The 24,749-nt window shown below is 40.3% G+C and overlaps 1 long non-coding RNA gene across 2 annotated transcripts in view; it reads left to right on the top strand.

The window, feature by feature from the left end:
- The window catches only part of LOC115596080 (uncharacterized), a 31,005-nt gene extending 7,325 nt beyond the window's left edge, over positions 1-23,680 (top strand). The window contains exons 2-4 of one of the 2 annotated variants that reach the window (XR_003986843.1): positions 16,387-16,545; positions 20,591-20,697; positions 22,021-23,680. This is a non-coding gene — a long non-coding RNA (uncharacterized LOC115596080). The remainder of the gene's footprint in view (positions 1-16,386; positions 16,546-20,590; positions 20,698-22,020) is intronic. The other variant, XR_003986842.1, reaches the window with a different exon arrangement.
- Positions 23,681-24,749: the final 1,069 nt, after the last annotated feature.

Raw genomic sequence — 24,749 nt, 5'->3', positions numbered from 1 at the left:
CATCTTCACAAGCTAGTGTGTATGCCAATGATAACCGCTCTGATTATTTTGTTTTCGCATGTGGGACGTGTCAAGGCTGTCCACTTTCCCCTCTGTTGTTTGCCCTGGCAATTGAAGTTAAAGTTGCCCCTTTTGTTGTATGTGAAGGTTTTGAGCATAGACTTCTTTTGTATGCAGATTATTTGTTATTGTTCATAACTAATCCTGCTTCAAGTATATTTTATAATTTTGTAAAGCCAGCTTTGATAATCTTACCTGTGCACTGCCTCTTCTCAGCTAACTCTGAGCCCCTTATCTCCAAGATCAAGACTGACTTCCAGAGATGGAGTAGTTTACCACTTTAGAATAGAATACAATAGAATAGAACTTTATTGTCATTGTACATCGTACAACGAAACACACATGCAGTATGTCAACACACTCTCTATTGAGCAGTGATGGAATGACACAAGCAGTTTTTTTTGACAGGTGGTTCTTTCTGAGGAGTCTCAGAAAGTAAAGTCTCTGCTGTCCCTTCTTGGTAGTCTCTGAGGTGTTCGCACTCCACGACAGGTCCTCCTCAATCTGGATGCCCAGGAACCTGAAGTCAGAGACCCTCTCCACATAGTCCCCACTGTCCGCTTTCAATAAAGGCTGTAAAAATGACCTACCAATATGTATTTTTCTATTTCCAAACATCCCTTTATGTCTGTCTCAGAAGTTCTTAAAATATACAAACATTTAACATTTTAAATTTGATATGTTTATTTTCAATTAATATCATTGTAATTATTAGCATTTTTGTTACCCTTAACTTTTTGTTTTTGTACAAACTTGTTATTTAGTAAATCTGTGTACAGTACACAATCTTTGAGATTTATTGTCAATTGTCTTATTTCAAACATGAAAATATAAATATAAAATAAAAAATAAAAAATAAATAGACATCATCTGGCTAGAGTCAGGTATCAAGCCACTGACCTCAGACTTGAGACAACTCAGTTAAGTCATGATGTCAACATGTTGGTGTAACTGACATATATTCAATTTAAAACAAAGACAATATATTTAAGGTTAGGTAAATATTAGAGATGCACCGATCAGGATTTTTGGGGCCGATCACCGATCACCAAAAGCAGTATCTGCCGATCCCGATATTGCCGATCACCGATCACAGTGTCAAATCCATAAATTCTTCTATATTGTTGTCTTGTGTAAATTTCATATATTTAATTAATGATTCTTCTTACACAACATTGACATTGTATTATTAAGTATAAAAATTAGGAGATGAGAAAGTATCATGAATTGACCACCGTTTTATTGCAGGCTGAGGCAATGTGCAATATTTCACACTCTAGAGACTCTTAGAGACAACTTGGACTCAGCTTACATAGAGTAACTGTAGCTTACTAGTGGGAATGCATGCAGTCAGGGAGGGAATTTTGTCATTTTAGGGGCAAGTCCATTTGGCCTTCAGTTTTTTTTTCAGGGGCACCAAGACCACATGACAGGGCACAAAGGCCACTGAGTAAAATGTGTTGATTTACCTTTCAGACTGATACCATAACATCCTAATTTATAATAAGACATGGATTATGTATTAAAACATTTTTTAATACCAAATTCAAGTTAAAGTTACATTAGAAGGTAGTTTTTGTTAAGTAAAGTTAGAGTGAGGTGAGTTTTGTTACACCTCACTGAATTTTAGTGTTATTGAATATTTCTCCCAATAGAAATTCCCCCAAATTATGGCAAAGCACATTTTTTCCAAACAAAAAAATTATAGAATAAGCTGCAGGAGACCACTGATGTGTGGAGTGATTTTGGTGACACTACACTCTGAATAATAGTGAAGTTATTGAATATTTTTTGTAGTTTCTCTTTTCAGTGCTGCACTTTGTAGACGGTCCCTGCGCCCTCGTCTCACAGCTGGCTGATCATACAGACCAGAGTTAATGTCCAGACGCTCGCTTTGATTAACATACGGTTGTAGCTCGTTGTCTTCCTTACTACGGTAGGAAAGAGCCGTCGTTTGTGTTTTAACAAGGTTTCACTTATGAGTTATTGATCCGGGAAGTTCAAATCTGTGAATATATTTCCAACTTTACCGGACTAAATCCTACCACATAAGTCAATTACGTATCATGTCAAAACCGGCTGCGCTCGCTCGCTGTGCTGTAAGTTTCGTTCTTCTGTTCTGAGAAGCTGCTGCTGTTTGAAAGGCTTTCACGTGAGATCATCGTGATGATGAGACTCCACCTGCGCGAACCGCGGACTCACTGAAGTTACTGTGAGTGACTACTGTGCACTCAGGTGGCTGTAATTAAAGACAAGCTCGCTACGCTGACCGGGGCCGGGCCAGGGGCACAGAGGCCACTGTGGCCGTACGATGAGTTTTTTTTTCACGGGGCATCAGGGCCAAAGTGCGGGGCAACAGGCCGCTGTGAAATTCCCTCCCTGCATGCAGTCAATGCACTTTCTCTATATTGAAACGTCATCTGATCGGCCTGATTTGATCTATTTTGAGGACTCCGATCAAAACCGATAGTGACATTATCGGCTGATTGCGATCGGTTGCCAATCGATCTGTGCATCTCAAGTAAATATACAGTGATTCTGAATTTGATGCCAGAAAAATGTTTTGAGCATGTTGGGCAGCAAAAGACTGGGAAAGTTTTGGAATGCTCCAAAAACACCTATTTGGAACATTCCAATTGGTCACAGGTGATAGTATCATGGTTGTTCACGAGCAGAGAGGGGCGAGGTCCGCCACTTTGAAATAGGAAAATAAGCTAAAATACAATAGGTGTGTAAGAGACCAGACTACAAAATTAAAGTCACATTGCAGTTCAAAGCCTTGAAATTGCTTCAGTGAAAGCAGTGGCAAACAGAAAGGTCTTCAGCCTTGATTTAAAAGAGTTGGAGCAGACCTGCAGTTTTCTGGGAGTTTGTTCCAGATCTGTGGTTCATAATAACTAGTGCAGTGCCCGTAACGAAAGTGTATTCCTATAAAAAAGTGGGAGGTTAAGAGGCTTTTTCATGGATGGCCAAATGAGGCTGTGTTTGAAGGTGGGACGTCAGGGATATTTAGGTTTGTTGTGAAATCCGATATTCCAGGGTATAATTGGCTGTTTTTGACTATTTTTGATTTTGCCATTATATTTCACCTTAAAAACTATTTACTTGGTGTCATTATTTTCAGCACAACCTCACATGTGTGACTGTACAGTTATTTTTTTTATTTTGACAAACTGTATTAACACAATGGACCTAAAATCACCAAAAAAAAACATAAAATCCGAGTAGAAAAAGTTTGATTTTTTTTACTGTGAAAACCACAAATAAACTTATTTACAAAAAAACATTTTTTTTAATCTTATAATGCAAATATAAATTTTTTGCTAAATGTGTGCATACATTTAAAACATTTACAAAGTTATATGTTACTATTTACATTTAAATGCAGGCAATGCTCAGGTCTGCCTGTGCTCCTTGAGAGCTGCACTGCCTGCTCCACATTCAGCATCTTCTCATTGTTCTGACTCATTAAACAAAAAATCGACTCCACTACACACTAAACACACTACACCAAGCACTACATAACACACTAACTACACACTCCAAACACGCTAAATGTCACAAATCGCTCAACTCTCAATATCGCTGTCCGGCCGTCGTTGCCTGTCAATCATCCACCTAGGTCCCTCCCACAACTTCCTGTTCCTCAACAACCAAACTTGCTGCTTGGACACTTTTGTGACAAAAGCCCGTTTTTACCGTTTCTTCCTGCACCAGACACAAAGCAAACGTGTCGGCAATCTTGGCGAAAAAGCGTGGCGGACATTATTTACCCTAGGTCCAGTTTTGAACGTGCCGATGCGTCCGGTCTATCGCCTCGGGAGGTGGGCCGTGTAGCTAGCCGCTAGCAGCTAGCGGCTAGCTACACACGAACATCCAGATTCCGGATCGCGCGTCTCCAGATCTCCTCAGACTTGAACAGACTCGGTCTGGACTCGTTTAATCTCATTAATCCACAACAGTCAGTTTAGATGCACAGAACAGAACAGAACGGGACCGAACCGCCGGCAAAATCCCGGTCCAGCTCGCTCCGCTGCAGGTATAAATCCGCTTGTTTCTTCAGGTATGTCGTGGGCTTGAGCTCTCCAGTGATTGGCTCTGGTGCGCACGTGGCCACGGTGTGCATTGATTGGCTCTGGTGTGCACGTGACTGTGGTGGCTCCGGTGGACAATGCACGGCGGAATTTGTAAAGCATTTATGAAATACTTTATTCACGGTATCATTGCAGTCCAAACAAATGCTTAGATGCACACCACTGAACCACGCAGCAGCCATGTTGAAAGTCTCAGGTCAGTGTGATCCTGATCCGCAGAGATATTTGAACAACAGACACACACACACACACATACACACACAGAAAGACAGAGATTCTGTGCTTTTATAGAAAGATGAACGCTGCTTCTCCATGTTTAGTTCTGACTCCAGAGACTGTAAACAGACCTTTATCTGAAGATCTCAGACCTCAAAGGGGAACAGGATGTTGAACTCTATTATTTGACTGACAAGTAGCCAATGTAAAGATGTAAGAACTGGAGTGATGTGATCTACATTTTTTGGTACGTGTTAGGAATTGAGCAGCAGCGTTCTGAATCAGCTGCAACTGTCTGATGAATCCTGTGCTATATTCGGACTTTGGTGTTGTAGCTGTTGAGAATTATTTGTGTATTTGTGCTTGTGTTACAAAGGTGTACTGGGCAGGGTTTTTCCTTCAACTGAGCTGTTGATGTTCACACACACCTGCAGTGTACCTCTGCAATAAGCGCCAGTTAAATACTCTGCCCTTCAGTCAGCTCACTGCAAGAGGATTTCTTCAAATCAGTGTGGTACATGTTCTCACAATTAGCGCTAGACTTTGCTTGATTGTTTCGTGTTTTTCGTGTCTCCACCTGAGATCTAACATTGCCTTCTTGCGTCTTCCCTTCTCTTTAGATGGAATTTAAAGCAATTTAGCGCTGTACCAGAGAGTCCCACCCAGTTTTCCAGTCAGTCCAGTAGTATATTGTGGTCAACTATGTCAAACACGTCATTGAGATCCAGTAACACTAAGACTGAAATTTCGCCACTGTATGTGTTTAAATGAATGTGATTGAGGACCTTGAGTAGAGCGCTCACAGTGCTTTGATGCCGTCCAAATCCTGACTGGAAGGTATCAAAGCAGCCATTTATTATTAGATAATTGTTTTGTATCTAGATTGCTCTTCTTCACGAGTGGTTTGAGGACAGCAGTTTTCATGGCTTGTGCCAAGACGCCTGAGAGAGGAGACATGTTAACAGTCTGTAGCAGATCTGGAGGCATGCAGTCTGATACTTTGTTGAAGAATGCTGTTGGTAATCAAGGCAGGTTTTTCAGGTTTTTGTCACCGATTGGATCAAATTGTGTCATGCTGTTAGAGTTGGTTTTAGGCTGACACATGGACAATACACCTCCTGTACCTGGTACGATAGCACTGTACACTTGTCTAAATTTTGGTATTGTAGCAGTTAATACTACTACTACTACTGCTACTACTAATAATAATACATTTATTTTATATAGCGTTTTCAGGTACACAAAGACACTTTACAGGTTAAAAGTAGAAATATAAAAACAACACACAAACTATAAAAAGAGACTAGTTATACATTAAAAGCAATTTTAAAAAGGTGAGTTTTGGTGAGTGTTTTGAAGGTATGAAGGTGTGTACAGTCTCTGATGTGTTTGGGGAGAGAGTTCCAGAGGGAGGGGGCAGCTACTAAGAAGGCTCTGTCGCCTCAGGTTTGCAGAAGGATACAAATTCCTTTCTGGCCCTGGTAGACAGATGTTCAGAGGCTAGTGGCACAGGAGGGTCTGTTAGCCTGTCCACAGCAGCAAACAGGACACGTGCATTATTACTGTTCTTGGTGATAATGTCTGCAGAGAAGGACTGCTTTGACTTTTTGAGTTCTAAATCAAAAGTGCAAAGTCTCTATGATTATCCAAATTAACCTGAAGATTTGTTTGCCGCCACCTGTGCTCAGCTATTCAACATTCCTGTTTTCCCCATTTTGACCAGCGTGGCATTTCTCAATTTTTTTTTTAAGTTAAAGCCTAAATGAATATGTCACTGTTGTGATGTAGTGCTTTGTGACAACCTCAGTTTGAACTGTTCAGACCCTTGGAGATAACCAGGTCTAGGATGTGGCCCCTGTTGTGTGTTGGCTGTGTCAGCTGCTGAGAGAGTCCAAAGTTATCAAGGACACAGCCAATGATTAAACACTAACCCTTATGTAGGGGTCTGGAGCCACGTGCAGCTCTATTGCCCCTCTGCAGTGGCTCCCTGTGGCTTTTTATATTAAAAAAAATACAATAAATGCGATTAATTGAATGATCCTGAGTCAGTATCATTGTGTTAAATGCTCAAGCACAAGGTTAGACTGCTGCTGTATGTGACTGAGCATAAAAACAAGAAGGATTGACTTATACACATGAAATGGACTAAAATAAATAAATTGGGCTACTTTTTATTCTGTACATTTTCACTAATACAGGGAGGACTTCAGTAGGTCTGCATATATAGCTCTGCATTGCTACTATATTTCTATTTATCGTGGTTATTCACACAATTGTGTTTTGCGGCTCTAGACAGATTGTTTTGATGAGGGACAGGGGCAAAAATGGCTCTTTTGATAGTAAAGGTTGCAGACCCCTGCCCTGACACAACACAGGCAAAGTCAGTGCAGATACAAGACATTAGCTCAGCAAAATCACAACAATCTGACCAGTATTTCGGTGGCTTGTAGATGTTTAGAAATATAGCCCGAGCAGATGAGTTTAACTGAAGAACAACATATTCTAAAGAAATAAACCTTCCATCAAACATCTACTTGAATTTGAGTAACTCAGAATACTTACACCTCCTCCTTCTTATGCATTCTGGTCTCACTTATGAAACAGAAGTTTTGGGGGGCTCAATGTGAACAGCTGCACTGTTATCCTGGTCTAACCAAGTTTTCGTTAAAAATATCAAATTAAGATTGTGTTTGATGATAAAGTCACATATTAAGAAACCTTTTCCTGCCAGACACCTGATGTTTGATAGAGCTACATTTAGTGAATAAAACCAGTTTTATGATTGTTTGCGACTGTAGCTGATGAGGAATGGGAGCTAAATTTAATAAACTGGCAGTTTTAGGCACTTCCTGTGTCTCAACAGATTCACAATTTGTCTATTACCTGTTAACACAGGTATTGAGTGGGCTACCCGAACTTCGAGGGGGCCCCGGCTTTTCCAAGGGGAAGACATAAATGATGATTTGCAGCAGGGACCTGGCACATATCAGAGTTGTATTTTCTACACTGCAAGATGTGTTGTGCTGTTATCAGACTGTGGAGACAGAGGATGGTGGCGGTGAAGACTCCTCCTCCTGGCTGAGTGGTCTTCTATGTTCAGAGCTTATCTCAGGCAGTGGAAGTTCTTCTCCTGAGGGCTGTCCTATCAGTTGTTTTGGCTTGTCTCGCCTCTTGTCCTTGGCAGGCGGTTCTGATCCGTGATGCACAGAGTAAAATATGTTGGAGGTGAACAGTCTTACTCCTGACTTAATAAAGCAAAACCCATCTGCCTTGAAGAGGTGTCTGTGGTACCAGAAAATGTTAAAATTATCATGAAGTTGACTGGTTGAGCGGCACATGTATGAAAAGGATTATCCTGCCAGAGACCTGTTCAACATCAATAACCCACTGAACCTCTCATCACCACTTCTGACAGTCGGTGGAGGGACACTGATAACATGGAGGATATGACTAGATGACTAGAACAGTTACACATTCACACCTGGAAGCTACTCAACACAACTCAAGTACAATCACAGTCTGACCTGCTGGCCCCCAGAAAATGGCAAAATGATGACATTTTGTTTTATTGCATTCTACACAGTGTCACAACTTTTGGGGAATCAGGGTTGTATAGTGTGAAGCAGTGAGTACCTGCAGAAATGCTCAGCACTCAGTTCCAAGCCAGTGATTATGAACAAAGGAGGATTACAGGAAATGCTCTATCTGCAGAACAGAACACAGGCTCTCTGTGTCCCTCTGTCGGTAGAGCTGAGGAGTCCAGTGTTCTTTATATCTATGTGTCACTATGTTGTTGTTTCTTCCAGGCAGGATTATTGCCAAACCCTGTACTCAAACTGCCGACAAGTCTCTACAGATTCTCCAGCTGATCCAGAATTCTGCCGCACTTGTACTGACAAGAACTTCTCCCACATTAGCTTCTTGTTTACTGGCTTCCTCTAAAACCCAGAACAAAAGGCAGACAGCATGTACATTTATGGGGAGGGTTAAAACAATTTATTTTAGATTAACCTTATAGATGGGGCAGGTTTAGATTCAAAATAATAATAATAATAATAATAATGATAATAATAATAATAATGATAATGATTATAATAACAACTATTATTATTGTTGCTATAATAATGATAATAATAATTATTATTGTTATTATTATTATTATCATTATTATTATTATTATTATTATTATTATTATTATTATTATCATGACTTGACTATGTCTGCAGCTGACTACAGCATAAAAGCACTTCCATCAGCCGGTAATAATGGACTTCCTGTTAAAAGCCCATCATCAGGCCATCATAAGCTTTTAGTTCCCATCAAATCTTTATGGCAAGGAGGTCTTTCACTTCCTCATTATTGGTCTCACTGCACTATCGTGACACAGTCACATGATCACACAAACAACTTCAGCTTTCACAATAGACGTGTGTGTGTGTGTGTGTGTGTGTGTGTGTGTGATGATTATTTTTCCTGGAATTAGTTAGTCCTGTGGTTCACCTGAAGAGTCATGTTAATGTTAGTAATTGCGGGAGTACATTCTTGTTTAATTGCCTGTCTGCTAAACAAAGAGAAATTAAATGACTGGGGAGTATTAATGGTTGGAGGTGTAGGTTGAGCATAGATGAGATTCTTCTTCAAAGTGAAATGTCCAGATGTGTAACTGAAAATCCACCTGAACTACACACACATAGGCTTTTGAATCTGCTGATAGATTTTATAAAGCTGTAAAAAAAAAAACTTCAGTTCATCAATACTGTCTGCAGAGTCCATGTAAAGTCATGATGGAAAACGTTCTGAAATACCTTTTTATTCACAGTAGATCTTTCTCATCACTTTTTCACTCATTTGCGATACAATCCGTTCTCGCTCATTGACAGTAGTATCAGGAGTAATTTAAGAAAAAAACATACTCGCATAACTCTAGATTACATTACACCTTCAGTCTGATACAGGGAAGGACTGTGAGCACCACACTTGCCACATCATAACATGAATCAATGTGATTTATTTGTAATGGATTTTCACTACATTTGATCTATTTAGAAAAAAATACCATAGTCCACAAATGTAAAAACACAAACATTTTAAAAATGTCACTTCTGCCCTCTGCCTGCCCTGTCACCAGCCATTCTCACCTAATCTGTATGATAGATAGATATAGATATATATGTATATACACTGATCAGGCATAACATTATGACCACTGACAGGTGAAGTAAATAACACTGGTGATCTCTTCATCGTGGCACCTGTTAGGGGGTGGGATATTAGGCAACAAGTGAACATGTTGTCCTCAAAGTTGATGTGTTGAGTGAGAGTTGAAGCAGGAAAAATGGGCAAGTGTAAGGATTTGAGTGAGTTTGACATGGGCCAAACTTTGATGGCTGGACGACTGGGTCAGAGCATCTGCAGAACTGCAGCTCTTGTGCAGCGTTCCCAGTCTGCAGTGGTCAGTACCTATCAAGCCCAAGGAAGGGAGAGTGGTGAACTGGCGACAGAGTCATGGGTAGCCGAGGTTCATTGGTCCACGTGGGGAGCAAAGGCTGGCCTGTGTGGTCCGACGGGCTACAGATGAGCAACTGTTGTTCAAATTGCTTAAGAAGTTAACCACTTAATGAACACCCCCGTTTTAAGATTCTTTTTCCAAAACGACATACCGAAATTTAAAGCATGACAGCTCCCACATAGTTTGAGACTCAGGGATGTGCTTGGTACCATTGGAAAGGTAACACCCTCAAGTTTTGGTCTAAGTGTGATTCTATGACATACTGACACAGAGTTACAGTGGTTGGAACACAGGTTTTGGTTTTTGGTTTTTTATAGAGTCTGTTATTACAATTGACTGCTTGGCAGTCCGTGCTTTCTTGTGCTGGCTATACATCTCTTTTTATCTTCTCATTTGATTTTCTCAAAGACCATGAAATTGCCTTATCTATGGAATTAGATTTGTGCCAAAAGAAACAAACAAAACTTCTTAAATGTCAAACAAAAACAGGAATTTGAGGGAACATAAAACTCATTTCAAAAATAAAACTTAGAACTGCAATCAAATAATTTGTCAAATAGTGTAAAATATTGGTGTTTTACTCTTCTAATAATGCATTATTTTGTTTACGGTTCCCTCTGCTAGTCTCTCTCCACTCAGACTTTTGCGCTGACTCTCAGCTTTGCGGTCTCCCTGCAGTTCTGTCTCGTTTGCGCTCCCTGACTTTTTGTTTGCAGTTTTGGCACAAACCTCTCGGGTGGGCGGGCCTTTTCAGCAGAGCGTTCCCATTGGCTAATTAGTTGTTGACTGACACAGCTCAGTACCTATGTGTAGATAGCTAGCGCGCTAAATGACCCAGGCTTTAAAACGGAGAGAAGAAGAGATGAGGTTTGTTTCTTTTGGCACAAATCTAATTCCATACTTATCTAGAAATGTTGAGCATCAAATCAGGGGCGCTGCCAGGGATTTTGGGCTCCATGAAAAGAAATATTACTGGGCCCCTGTATAGCCGGCCATAAGGCCGGCGAAAATTTGTTATGCTGTTTACATAAAACTGCATTTTAATGATATTTTTGACTATAATTTCCTATATGTGTGAAAAGAATAACATGACAGTTACTTGGTAGGAGAAGCACTGAACACTCAGAATACAATGGAATTTAGATTCATTGTCTGCAAGTCTGCAACTTTAATGGTCAAAATATAAAATTCTCTTAAATTAAATTACCCTGAAAAATACAAATGCATGACATACATGAATTATATAGAATTTCCTGTAATACCATTTGAAATAGCATCACCATCACCAGATTCAGGTTTCCTCCCACCATTCTGTTTTACTGTCAGTGATTTGATCAAAAATAACAAAAGAAAATGTGATTTTCACAACCAGCACCCCACTGCTCACTGTCTCCCTCTTGTAGCCCTGCATTTAGGTCTAATTTATCTTCAAAATTACTATTATAGCAATACCACACAATTTCTCTTTCAAACATGCACATCACCCCCCACACACACACTTAGACCAGCCACTGCACTCAATGTAAAAACTGTATGCTGTCTTACATTATGTTTTTGTTGTTGTTTTTATTAAGTTTGTTATATACGTTTATATTTTGTTAAAAAAATCTATTAAAAATAATAATAATAATAATTTATCTCCAAAACTGTACTTGTTGGAATTAGAGTTGGGGTGGAAAAAAATACATAAATGAGGCTCTATGGTCCTTGCAATTTAATATTGTTAAAGTTTCTCTGATTGGATTGAGAGCAGTCACTTAGTCTGCAAGCACCAGAAAATTTCTCCTCTTTTCCTACTGCAAAGCAAGGGGTGAGAGTCCCAAACTGCTGACCAAACAGTATTTCAGTGAGTTTATAGTTCAGTTTCAGTGATAGCTAAATTAAAACAAAACAAAATAAAGTTATAGGCTATATGCTTTTTTAAACCATTTAAATCATTCTGAAATAAATACAGACTATGTGTTTTTATTTCAGAATGATCTTTATTCATTAATTTCAATTTATCTTTTTTTCCATAATAATAGATTAATTCAACACAGAGCTGCTCACCTCCTTCCTCAGTTGTGGGTAGGCCTACTGGGGCTGGTTCAGGGGTAGGTGGGGGTCCTGGGGCTGGTTCAGGGGTAGGTGAGTGTACTGGGGCTGGTTCAGGGGTAGGTAGGGGTACTGGGGTTGGTTCAGGGGTAGGTGAGTGTACTGGGGCTGGTTCAGGGGTAGGTAGGGGTACTGGGGCTGGTTCAGGGGTAGGTAGGGGTACTGGGGCTGGTTCAGGGGTAGGTGGGGGTACTGGGGTTGGTTCAGGGGTAGGTGAGTGTACTGGGGCTGGTTCAGGGGTAGGTAGGGGTACTGGGGCTGGTTCAGGGGTAGGTAGGGGTACTGGGGCTGGTTCAGGGGTAGGTGGGGGTACTGGGGCTGGTTCAGGGGTAGGTGGGTGTACTGGGGCTGGTTCAGGGGTAGGTGGGGGTACTGGGGCTGGTTCAGGGGTAGGTAGGGGTACTGGGACTGGTTCAGGGGTAGGTGGGGGGTACTGGGGCTGGTTCAGGGGTAGGTGGGGGTACTGGGGCTGGTTCAGGGGTAGGTGAGTGTACTGGGGCTGGTTCAGGGGTAGGTGGGGGTACTGGGGCTGGTTCAGGGGTAGGTGGGGGTACTGGGGCTGGTTCAGGGGTAGGTAGGGGTACTGGGGCTGGTTCAGGGGTAGGTGAGTGTACTGGGGCTGGTTCAGGGGTAGGTGGGTGTACTGGGGCTGGTTCAGGGGTAGGTGAGTGTACTGGGGCTGGTTCAGGGGTAGGTAGGGGTACTGGGGCTGGTTCAGGGGTAGGTGGGGGTACTGGGGCTGGTTCAGGGGTAGGTGAGTGTACTGGGGCTGGTTCAGGGGTAGGTGAGTGTACTGGGGCTGGTTCAGGGGTAGGTGGGGGTACTGGGGCTGGTTCAGGGGTAGGTGAGTGTACTGGGGCTGGTTCAGGGGTAGGTGGGGGTACTGGGGCTGGTTCAGGGGTAGGTGAGTGTACTGGGGCTGGTTCAGGGGTAGGTGGGGTACTGGGGCTGGTTCAGGGGTAGGTGGGGGTACTGGGGCTGGTTCAGGGGTAGGTAGGGGTACTGGGGCTGGTTCAGGGGTAGGTGGGGGTACTGGGGCTGGTTCAGGGGTAGGTGGGGGTACTGGGGCTTGAGAAATGTTTCCAAAATAAACCTAGTGTTATTATCAGTGCATTAAATGATGTATATTTATGATTATGAACTAACAAATTAGTGTCATATTATTTTTGTCAGTATTACAATTTTATTAGGGGCCTTTCAGTGATGGGCCCCTAGAATCCTTCCCCTTTTCCCCCCCTTTTCGGCGCCCCAGCATCAAATTAGCAAGACAGTGGGAGATTAACAATGTGTTTTCTCTTCCTAGCAGTTGGGAAAAAACACTTGAGAGCTTTCATATGATCTTGAGAAGCTACAGCCTTTGTTCACTGGCAGACTATAATGCCACATATAATTTAGTACTAACCTCCCGTCTGCACTCTTGTTTTTACCATTACTTTGTGGGGCTTGTTTGATCACTCTTACACACACACACAGTGGTGGACAGTAACGGAGTAAATTTACTTGAGTACTGTACTTAAGTACATATCCAGAGGATTTGTACTTTACATGAGTATTAGATTTCTTTGATACTTATTACTCTTACTTGAATACATTTCCAAGACAAATATTTTTACTTTTACTTGAGTTAATTTCTAGAAAGGCTGAAAAGTACTCGTTACTTTCAGGTCTGCTCTTTTTTATTTTATTTTTTTCTAAAATACTATTGGACACAAGCTGTGTTTGTCAAAGAAGGAAACCTATCACAGTGCACGCGCTCCACTGGGATCTACGTAAAAGCGGAAATACGTCATCCCTCCCCATAAGGATACCACCAAAGTAGCCACGCTCTAGACTGCGTTTGTCAACACAAAACTGCGACAACGGCTGCATCAGATGTAGTTTTTTGTAAAGCAGTCATTCTCAACCAGTGGTCTGGGGACAACATTGGTCTTTGAGGGGGTTCCAGTTCCCAACTTAGCTAAATGATAGAGAGTTAGTTGGATGGTGCAGGTTCATTTGGTTACAGTTTTAATGATTGTTAATAAACATCTGCAACATCTGCTGTCCTCCTGTCATCCCATTCATTTGATTTGTTTTTACAGGTGTTTCTGCAGGCTTTATATAACATTGTGGTTCTAAAAGCAAGCACCATCAGTGCAGGTGGTTTCAAAGAGTTAATTCTCAGAAACAAGAGTTAAAAGGTCCTTAAATTCATTTAGAACAAATTATAGTAATTAATTGATGTGAAAAATAAGAAATGTACTCTTACTCTTACTTAAAGTAAATTTAAAAGCATGTACTTTTGGATACTTAAGTACCTTTAAAAGCAAGTACTTTTTTACTCTTACTCGAGTAACATGTCGACTGAGCTACTTTTACTTGTAACGGAGTACATTTTGACCAGTAGTATTTGTACTCTTAGTCAAGTACTGGGGTCGAGTACTCTGTCCATCTCTGCATGGATGTGTATCTCTAAGACCGGTGGAGTAATGACTAGGTTAAAGTTTGGTTGGTGCAATGGTGCAACCACACAAGGCCCAGGGAGCACTTATCTCCATGTTAGTTTATTTGTAGTTAAGTTTAAAAAGATCATGATAACAGAAACCTGACTTAAGAATACTTAAGTAGTCAAGACTAAAAAAACTAAATTGGGATGATGGTACAGAGAGCTTTCTGTCATGATGACTGAAAGATGGATACACATTGGTGACATATTCTGATATTGTGCAACTTCCTGTTTCCCACAATTTGCGTGTGTGTGTGTCATGCCCCTTAGGCCTTGGGAGTCATGCTGTAATGAGTGTGTCCATCAGTCATGCTGTGTGGGGGAAACTCAGACTGAAACTGTTGAAAGAGTTCTCCCACCTCCTCTTGTAGTATGCAGGGACTTCTCTCATTTCATCCACAAACATAATATGATTTCTATTGTGTACCGATGAAACCTGGCTATGTACTGAGAAACTATTAAATACAATGTTTGAATTGGCCTGATGGCCATGGTGCAAAATGATCATTCAATCTGATTATCACATTAGCTATCATGTATTTAGTTTGTTTCCTTCTCAGTTGCAATGGCTTGGACAACACTGGTATGGAGCCAAAAGTCAAATGACTCAGAAGCTGATGTACTGGAATTGTTGATTCAGCCACTATGACATAAGCAGAGGAAGACAGGAAGCAGAGTGGGTTGTCCTCTAAGCATACGGTTTATGGCACATGTATTCAACTTCTTTTTTTGAAGGGCCATATTCAAAAAAAATGAAGTGCCAAGAGGCCAGACTTTTACATTCTCATGTCTGTCCAATGTGTTAAAACAATTCAATTTTTTTCCCTTGCTTTTTATTTATTAGTTTTCACAATTAAGAAATACATATTACATTTCTTTATATATTGCAGGGAATAACTCCTCTCACCCCCTGCACCGGACTGTGGAAGCCTTAAGCAGCTCCTTCAGCAGCAGACTCTTACACCCACTGTGTAATAAGGAGCGCTACCACATATATATATATATATATATATATATATATATATATATATGTATATATATATACACACACACACGCACACACACACACCCACACACACACACACACACACACACACACACACACACACACACACACACACACTGCCCTAGTCCTTAAAGGAGCATTGTGAGCATGGATGTGTATCTCTAAGACCGAGTGGAGTAATGACTAGGTTAAAGTTTGGTTGGTGCAATGGTGCAACCACTCACATTACACACAGGTGTGCACACACAAACACACACATGCAGTGTAGAGGAGATGAGCGAAGGGGCTGCACACATGCCACAGCGTCCAACGAGCAGCTTTATGCATATCTGTCTATCTATCTATCTATCTATCTATCTATCTATCTATCTATCTATCTATCTATCTATCTATCCATCCATCCATCCATCCATCCATCCATCCAATCAGCCAACTAACAAAATAATACTAGGGCCAGAATGAGCTTGTTAAAGAGCCACATATGGCCCACGGGCCGCCAGTTGAATAGGTCTGGCTTGTGGTTTGATCCCCAGGTCCAGCTGTAATTGGCTGAGAAAAAATAATGAGATGCTTTGAATGGAAGGCTCTGTATTGCTCCTGATTAGCAGGGAAGCACTTTGCATGTCAGCCTTTACCATGAATGGGTGAACGTGGCCTGTGTTGCAGAGTGCTTTGAGTAGTCTGAAGACTGTTATGACAAGGAAAGCAGTATATAAATGCAGCCATTTTTTTAGGTTATAAACCCCTTAAGTTGTACCGTTATTGTTCCATAGGAATATCACAAATGCTTTTAAAAACACTCTCTGTGTGCTTTGCCCTTTATTTCTCAACTAAGTTATTATTAAGTAAGTAACTGAGTGCCATTTTTTTAACCTAATTCTGTGGCAGCAAGTATAAATGGGTTTATGCCATTTTCCACCAGCACTTCTGGCCGCACGGAGTTGAACCGCACCCGCAATGGACATGTTCTGGAGTAGGGCCAAGCCTTGACCGCCCCGCCTCCAAGGGATGGGAGGCGCCGCAGTGATGTCTCACAGCTGTGAACCAACTCATACCAAACACCTGTCTCCCCCTCCAACAAGTGTGTGATGCAAATCGATACTCAACTCATGTCTGTGCAGGGAACCTCAGAGAAAGACATTTTTAAAAGTCAGTGTGTCCAGCTCTCAGTACTTTGTAGCGTCCAACTGAATGTCTTTAGTTACTCCTGTCCTGTTTGTTCTTTCAGACATCTGCTGTGTTTTACTCTTTCATCACGCTTACTTTTAGCTGTTTCAGGAGTCGTGTTTAGCTGAAGAATTCATAGTAAATCAAACATGTTTGAATGTAATTAGTGGAGCCATTTTGTTAGCAGTGATTCAGCAATAGTACTACTAGTATCATTGGTTTGCGTCATTGGTTTGTGACACACCTTTAAGCAGGTCGCCCAGTTGTGGTGGAAATGCAAATCCCTGCTGCCGGGGCTGCTCTGCAAAGTCAACCTGAGTAGAGCAGTCCGGCAGATATAATGAAAAATTGGCATAAGTGTACACTTGTGACTTGTGGTCAATGGGATTAATACACCCAACTGTTGTCAACAGTGTTTTTTTCCTCATTGGTTGTGAGTTGTTCTTCAACAACGCCCCATGCGTGCTTAGTTTAGCTGTTAAACCTAAAAATTGTTGGAGCTGTAAAACTTTTTATCAAATTGTTATCATTGCATATCTTTACTCATTACTCATGCAGGCACTGCATCTCCTGTGTGTGCAGTCATTGTTAAATGTGTGAATGTAGCACCACCTACTGGCAACAAGAAGTATACCTTTTGTGACAATCTTTTTTTTTTTTTTTTTTTTTTTTTTTTTTTAAGTATTTGTTTGGCCTTTTGGCTTTGCTGACAGGACAGCTGAAGACTCAGACAGGAAACAGGATTAGAGATGGGGAGTGACACGCAGCAAAGGGACTCGGGCCGGGAGTCGAACCCGGGTCCACTGCAGCGAGGACAAAGCCTCTGTACATGGGACACCTGCTCTACCAACTGTGCTAAGCGACACCCCGGCAATCTTTGATTGAAATGTAATGTTCATGGTGTGCTCTAGTCTTGATATACTTTGAATGAACATATATTTAGTGACTGTTGTGAGCCACACAGTGGACAGAGGAAGTCACATTGACCCCTTTTGTGCAACGTCCAAAACACATGACATTTTGGAGGCGTTTGTTTAAACCAGGATTAGAGCATTTTGCTATGTTTGCCATTCAGTTTTACAAATCCTAATTATACTTATTTTAATGTGAGCTTTGGTGGCTTTTTAAAATGAGTGTTACTGTCTCTTATTGAATTATTAGATGTATTGTGTCATTGAGAGGGTATGCATTTATTCATTGAATGTGACCCCAGACTTATTCTAAGATTTAAGGGATAAATCCTGATTCTCCACGGAGCCTTGAACTGCCCCTGGTAAGAGCTGTAAGGATTGAGCAGCATTTTTCTCCCAGTGTGAAAGTGAAATAACTTCTACACACTAGAAGAATTCTCTCTAATACTGAAAAGGTAAAGACGGCCCGAAGACAAGGTCTGTCTGCTGTTTATCTCTGGAAAGCTCCTGACCACACCCTACACCTTAACCTCTCTTTATCCTTATTGTGTGTGTTTATCTCCTGGTCTATTGTGATGGTGATGTGAGCGTAGGTGTGGTTCCTCTTTAGAATTACAGTCCTTTTCATTAGGTCAACATAGGGAGCTAATCCACCTCTAAACCAGAGAGAGCAGCCATTATGCTTATTTTAATCACCACATTGATTTTGAAATAAGATAATAAATAGTACCTAGTCTTCCAGTTAATGTGAATGCAGTCAGGTTGGCAAGTGATTTCTGTTTTCCTCAATGCTTCATTCAGACACATCTCTGACTTTCAGTAGAGTTCACAGCTGAACAGAATGGGCCGTCCTTTATTTCAATACAACTAGAAGTACACACACGCACACGCACACACACACACACAGGCAGACTGTGTTTCATTCATTACACTCAGAAGTCTGCTTTATAGAAACTAACAGTTTGCTAGCATTAGACATGAAGGAACAGTCATGCTCTTACTTCAGCTGTAATTTCAGGTCAATTGTCATTTTAAAGTTCAGAGCGTCCCAACTGTGTAGAGGTATAAACCATGAAGAATAAGCAAATAACATTAATTCATCTCTTCTTGTAATTTAAAGTCCAGCATGTAATCATCCATTTTGTAAAAAATGTATTGTTCATAGATTTGTATGATTATAAGGACAGAAAAGCCTTTGGCAGGCTGCTGGAGTACCACTGTTACCATGTCAGGGATGAGAGACATAGAAAATAAAGTTGTGCTGTAATAATAGTAATAATAATAAATATTTGAATTACACCTTTCATACAAGAAATCAAACTGTCAGGAATTGCATCCTCCAAGTGCTACACATCAAAATAACATAAAAACAGGGATAGATTATCACAATTAAAAGAGACATATACTCATTTTTGGGTTAATACTTTTATTTTGGGTTACTACTAGAATAGGTGTACATGCATAAATGCTCAGAAAACATCAGCTGTTGTTACAGAAGATAGAGAAGGAGAGTGTCACAGGGTTACTTTAAAATGAATTCCAATACAGTTACTAATTACCTGTTAAAGAATATAGTCAGTAATGGAATCCAAGTGTTACAATGTTGAAGTCACGTAATTTGATTACTTTCCAATGCTCCTCTCACCCCCTGCACTGGACTGTGATCTATCTATCTATCTATCTATCTATCTATCTATCTATCTATCTATCTATCTATCTATCTATCTATCTACGTACTGATCAGTCTATCATGGTGCCATGTGGCGACCTGCCTCTGATCTGGAGCTTTTTGTGACCTAAATTAGCAAACGTTATTTATTTTAGACGTTACTGTAGTGTGTTAACATGTTAGCTGGCAGGTACACAAATCAAACTCCATTAACTGGTACTGATATTACATTAGTTGAAGTTGTGCTGGCATTACTTTAGTAGAGTTACAATAGGGTTGTTTAGGTGTAACGTTACTATTTGCTTAGTATTTTTGCTGTTGCTATCTAAACAAGTCATCTTGTAGTTCAGAGGTAAAACTTCTGTATTTCTTCAGAGTCCCTGAGAAGCTCTGGTTCACATCTCGCCAGCACAGACCTTAAAACACATACGGACATCAGAAAGATTTCTGCGCAGTTACAAGATATACTTAGTCAATTAGGAAAGTGGCCACTGCACTTTACCTCCAACTCCGAAAAGCACTATACTCAGCCTGGTTAAATGTTCGTGAAATACTTTATTATACATTTATGATACATGCATGTTAAAATAATCATCACAGAATACATACATACAAGAAGGGGATGAGCAGACTTTACTTCCTGAGGAAGCTGAGATCCTTCAACGTGTGCAGCAAGATGTTGGAGATCTTTTATCAGTCTGTGGTGGCCAGTGTACTTTTCTTTGCTGTGGTTTGTTGGGGAAGCAGCATCAGAGTCAGCGACACCAACAGATTCAACAAACTGATCAGGAAGGCTGGCTCTGTGATTGGCTGCAAACAGGACACTCTGGAGGCTGTGGTGGAGAGGAGGACAGTGAAAAAACTGTTATCCATCATGGATAATCCTCTCCACCCTCTCCAACTCACACTGGTCAGACAGCGGAGCACCTTCTCCGGAAGACTGCTTCAGCTTCGCTGTCGTAGCAACAGATACAGGAAATCTTTCCCGCCACAATCCATCACATTATACAATAACTCTCTCACCTCTGCCTGACAGAGAACTCTGGTCTCTCTACTGTTTTGTTGTATATATTATTATTGTTATAGTATATTTTGCATATTTTGTTTTGTTGTATATATTATTATTGTTTATTGTTTATAACACACTGTGCACTGTATATATACACTATGTATATATTGGATTCTATTTATGTTATGTACAAAGTGTTTTATTTGTTGACCCACTACTGCTGCTGTAACAAAATAATTTCCCAGTCTGGGATCATTAAAGTAATTCTATCTATCTATCTATCTATCTATCTATCTATCTATCTATCTATCTATCTATCTATCTATCTATCTATCTATCTATCTATCTATCTATCTATCTATGTTTACAGCAGATGTGAAGGAGCCACATTAGATCAAAGATGTAGGAGACTGAGGTTTGGAAGACGAGCTCACAACAGCCAGAAGAGGTTACCTGTGAAGGACGGCACATCTCCAGGTAGACGCACACACCTTGTACAGCAGCACGTACAGTTTCAGTCACATACGGTGTGTAAGTGTCTGCACTTCATTCAGTCACTGTGGCCTGTAACACCTATATGATTAGTCACATGGTAATGCCCTACACTTAATGTTTCCTTATGTATCATTTTTCATCAGCAGTAATTCTGTCACTCAACAGCAGCACTGTACTCAAACTAAGTGCATGTGCCTTGAAATGGATGTTTTTTAATCTAAATACTGTGATTACAGTGAAAGTGGAATAGTTAGTAATGCCAGTAGTGGGTTTCCTAATGATACCAGAACCTTTATTGACATATTTTCTAAAGACTTTAAGGCTTTACAGTATGTTCACTTTGTGATGCCTAGAACAAATATACTAATAATTCAACTAAACAAAATGTATTTTTTAAAAAGGTGAAGACGTTTTTCTGTTTAGGCAAACAGGGAATTTATAGCTGACCTTTGGACACAGAGAGTTGTTCATAGCGGCTCGGCTCTGCATGTGAGGTAGAAGTCATTTTACTAGTTGCGAAGTTAAATATGATTACAGAAATGGTCATACAACATAACATAAATTGTGGTCTTAATTTTAATTCGGTTCTGTTATGAAGGTTTATGAATTAGACTAAATGTTATAATGCATCAACCTGATAATTATGGACAGACTGTTAAGTCTCACCTGTCTAAATGTAAGGCTCCCAGTCAGTCACCTGAAGGTCAAACACAACACCTCTCATCCTGCCAGTGATTGTTAGCTTCCTGTGTTGGTTCTTTGATACTGACTTCCTGTTCACTGACGTCTTTGTTCTACGGCTCCTCTAAAGTTTCATTTTGAAATACAGTAATTTCTTGTATATGAACTACAAAAGTAGTGTACTCTGAACATTAGGGCAGAGTTTTCTTTCCAATGTTTTCTAGAAGTGGAACACACTTGACTGAGGCTAACAGTCAAATATCATGTTGCTGATGAAAGCTTTGGGGCTACTGAAAGTGAATGTCTGTGTGTAAACAGAGGTTGGGCTGTCTGTTGCATCGAACCTCCAAATGTAGCTTAAACAAGAAGCATGCAGGAAAAAGGGAGCTGTCTAATCATAAAGCTTTGTTATATATGATGAACAACCATCTAACAGTCTAAACATGTCTTTATTTGACCTTTGTTATAGATGGATCATAAAACTTCATTTGGAAATGTGTTATATGTAAGAACAGATGTAACCGGTCAGACCTCGACAGGCTGGCTGTGAGTAACTGTGCTCACACTATTTCGGTGTGGGCGCCAACTTTGACTGCTTTTTTTTTTTTTGGCCTTTATACACAGGACAGATCGAGATATGACAGGAAGCCAGATGAGAGAGAGGGGGAGTGACATGCAGCAAAGGGCCCCAGACTACTTCTGTTCTTCCTTCAGTCCATGAGAAGCGACCACTGAGGGATGGAAAAATGACCCATCTGGTGGTTGGAGAAAAAACGGTATTATGGTGGTTGGCAGATGTGTGAGATGTGTAAGTTGAATTAAACATATACAATTCAAGGTATGACCAGTAAGCAATACATTCAATCATGCGTGTGCATGCCATGGAGTTGTTTATGACATGTGCGGTTATTAGTTTTAAGAATGGCTTTTGTTTTTGCAGATAAACTCCTCATATATAATAGTGGCTGGTTAGTGGTCATCTGATGCACATGGTTCAGGACTGCAGTTCTCCCGCCAATTTTGTTTTTTATAAAGCCCAAACTTTTGTTTTCAAAGTGTTGAGTGAAGAAAGAATCATGAATATTTGTGCATGGATGTGCATGGATGGGTAAAAATCCGGTTCAATAGTGACTTCAAGGTAAAAGGAACAAAGTGAAGTGCTGCAAAAAATGCAATAATAACTGACAAAAAGCTATGAAATCAAATCAATTTCTGATCATTGGCAGTGATTAATATAACCTTCTCTCTGTCTTAGACTATGATGTGTCATTCGATAATATAAAAGAAAAAAAATATTGTTATGAAATGAAAATTGAATGTTTTCAGGATTAGCATTCTGTCACTATGATGTAAACATGTTTTATCATAGTGTCAGTACACCAACAGAATACTAGTATTATAACAACACGCTGTGTTTTTGAAGTCTTTCATATAAAGCCTTCAGGCTAAATTCAAACAAAGGTTCTGTGGAGTCCTGCAGAGTTTCCCCTGAAGAAGCTGACACCAGATCAGCTTTAATCAGAAAGGACAGCTGATCAAGCCGCTCAGAATTCCTAATGAGCCCGAACACAGGAAGATAAAACAGCAATGCTCTGCCATACTCTCCTGTACTTTTGATTGACTTAATCTGTAGGTCTGAGGAGTTGACACTTTAGTCAAACTGAACCCCGTTTATAATGTCCCTGTTTGAGGTGTTAAAAAGAAACCAATCATGCTTTTGTTGGGTTTAATCTTCTCAGTAAACTTCTGACTCACAACATGCATTCATGTTAGTCGTGTGTTTCATTTTCCAAGTTTCTCTGAATCCAGAACTGGAGCTGATGGGAGCTTTTGTCTGGTCACATGTCAACATCTTAGTTTGTTTCTCCATACACTTCTGGAAGTAAACTGTTTCTGCAAAAATAAAGTCATAATAAAATATTACAATGTGAACAGTGTGTAGCTGTGTCTGGGCTTGAAAGCTGTAAATATGATTCCTGTTCAGTCTAACATCATCCATCCCTATCACGGAACAGGCAGAATCCCTCGACTGCAGCACACAGGCTCAGATTCCCCTCATCTTTCTTGCAGTCAAGGCACTAAAATTTACAGTAAAAAGAACATTCAAACAACAGACTGGCTTTTTTATTTAATGTGGTAATGGTTTCAACTGCAAAGCCTGCAGTCTTCATCAGAAATGTTGCCAGAGCATCCTGTCAGCTGATATGTGTGGATGACCACGTCTACATACATCAGCTGTGATCAGTCAACACTGTTCATATGAGACATTGGTGAACTAACCATGTAAACAGTTATACATGTAGATATCTTTCCACAGTTGAAATGCTTTCTGTCTTAACATTATTTGAAATTCAATAAATGTATCTGTTGAGCGTTTCTTTTAGCACTTTTATAAAGAGCTGAAATATAACCGTTATAATGCAAATCTCACATCTATGATGATCGCAAGAGACAATTCCTTCAGATGAGGATCCCATGTATGGCCACTTCAGCCACAGACCTCCGTCCATATAGAAGCCGTCATGCTCGTGCAGCTTCTCACACTCTCCCATTGTGCATGCCTCATGTTTGCATCCATAACTGTGAACAGTACACAGAGATAATACGCACAAATGAAAAGGAAATGTAACATTTAGTGCTCAATTTAGAAACTTGGGATTCTTTTTCAGTCAACACTTCTCCCCCTCTGCTGAGCCTTAAGCAGCTGCCTAACATGCTGTCTCATGTCCACAGTTATACAGTCGATATTGAAGCACACATCAGCAAACTTTAATTTCCATAGAACAATCAAATTCCATGTTAGATACAGTTAATTGCCTAAGGACTGCTTTAACATGACTGCTTTTATGATCAATCTGTCATCAATGGAAAGAAAGACAGAGACAGCAATCTGCAGACATCCATCACCCTTCTTTGAATCTGTACAAAACAGTGATCAACAATCATGTGTCATTCGGTGATGGCTCACAGGAGGAAAACATTTGTTATCTTGTGTTGAAGTGAACAAGCTGAATTTACATCATTGGAATAATTATGAGTATTCTCTCATGAATGTCTTGAATAAGATGTGTAGCTTTCCATCATTTAGATTATTCAATCACACACTCAATCAATCAATCAATCAACTTTATTTATAAAGCACTTTTCATACATGAGTATGTAGCACAAAGTGCTTTACACAGGAAACATAAAACAATAATAAAAAAAAGCCCCTCCCTCCCACCCTCCGTACTATATACATGCACACATACGTACACACACACACACACACACACACACACACACACACACACACACGCACTCTTACTACAGGAAATAAGGAGGCATGGCAAGGCACTGAGGATTGAGGAAAC

Source organism: Sparus aurata, chromosome 15 (genome assembly GCF_900880675.1).
Source record: "Sparus aurata chromosome 15, fSpaAur1.1, whole genome shotgun sequence".
Classification (NCBI taxonomy): domain Eukaryota; kingdom Metazoa; phylum Chordata; class Actinopteri; order Spariformes; family Sparidae; genus Sparus; species Sparus aurata.
This window is presented reverse-complemented; position numbering and strand designations above follow the sequence as displayed.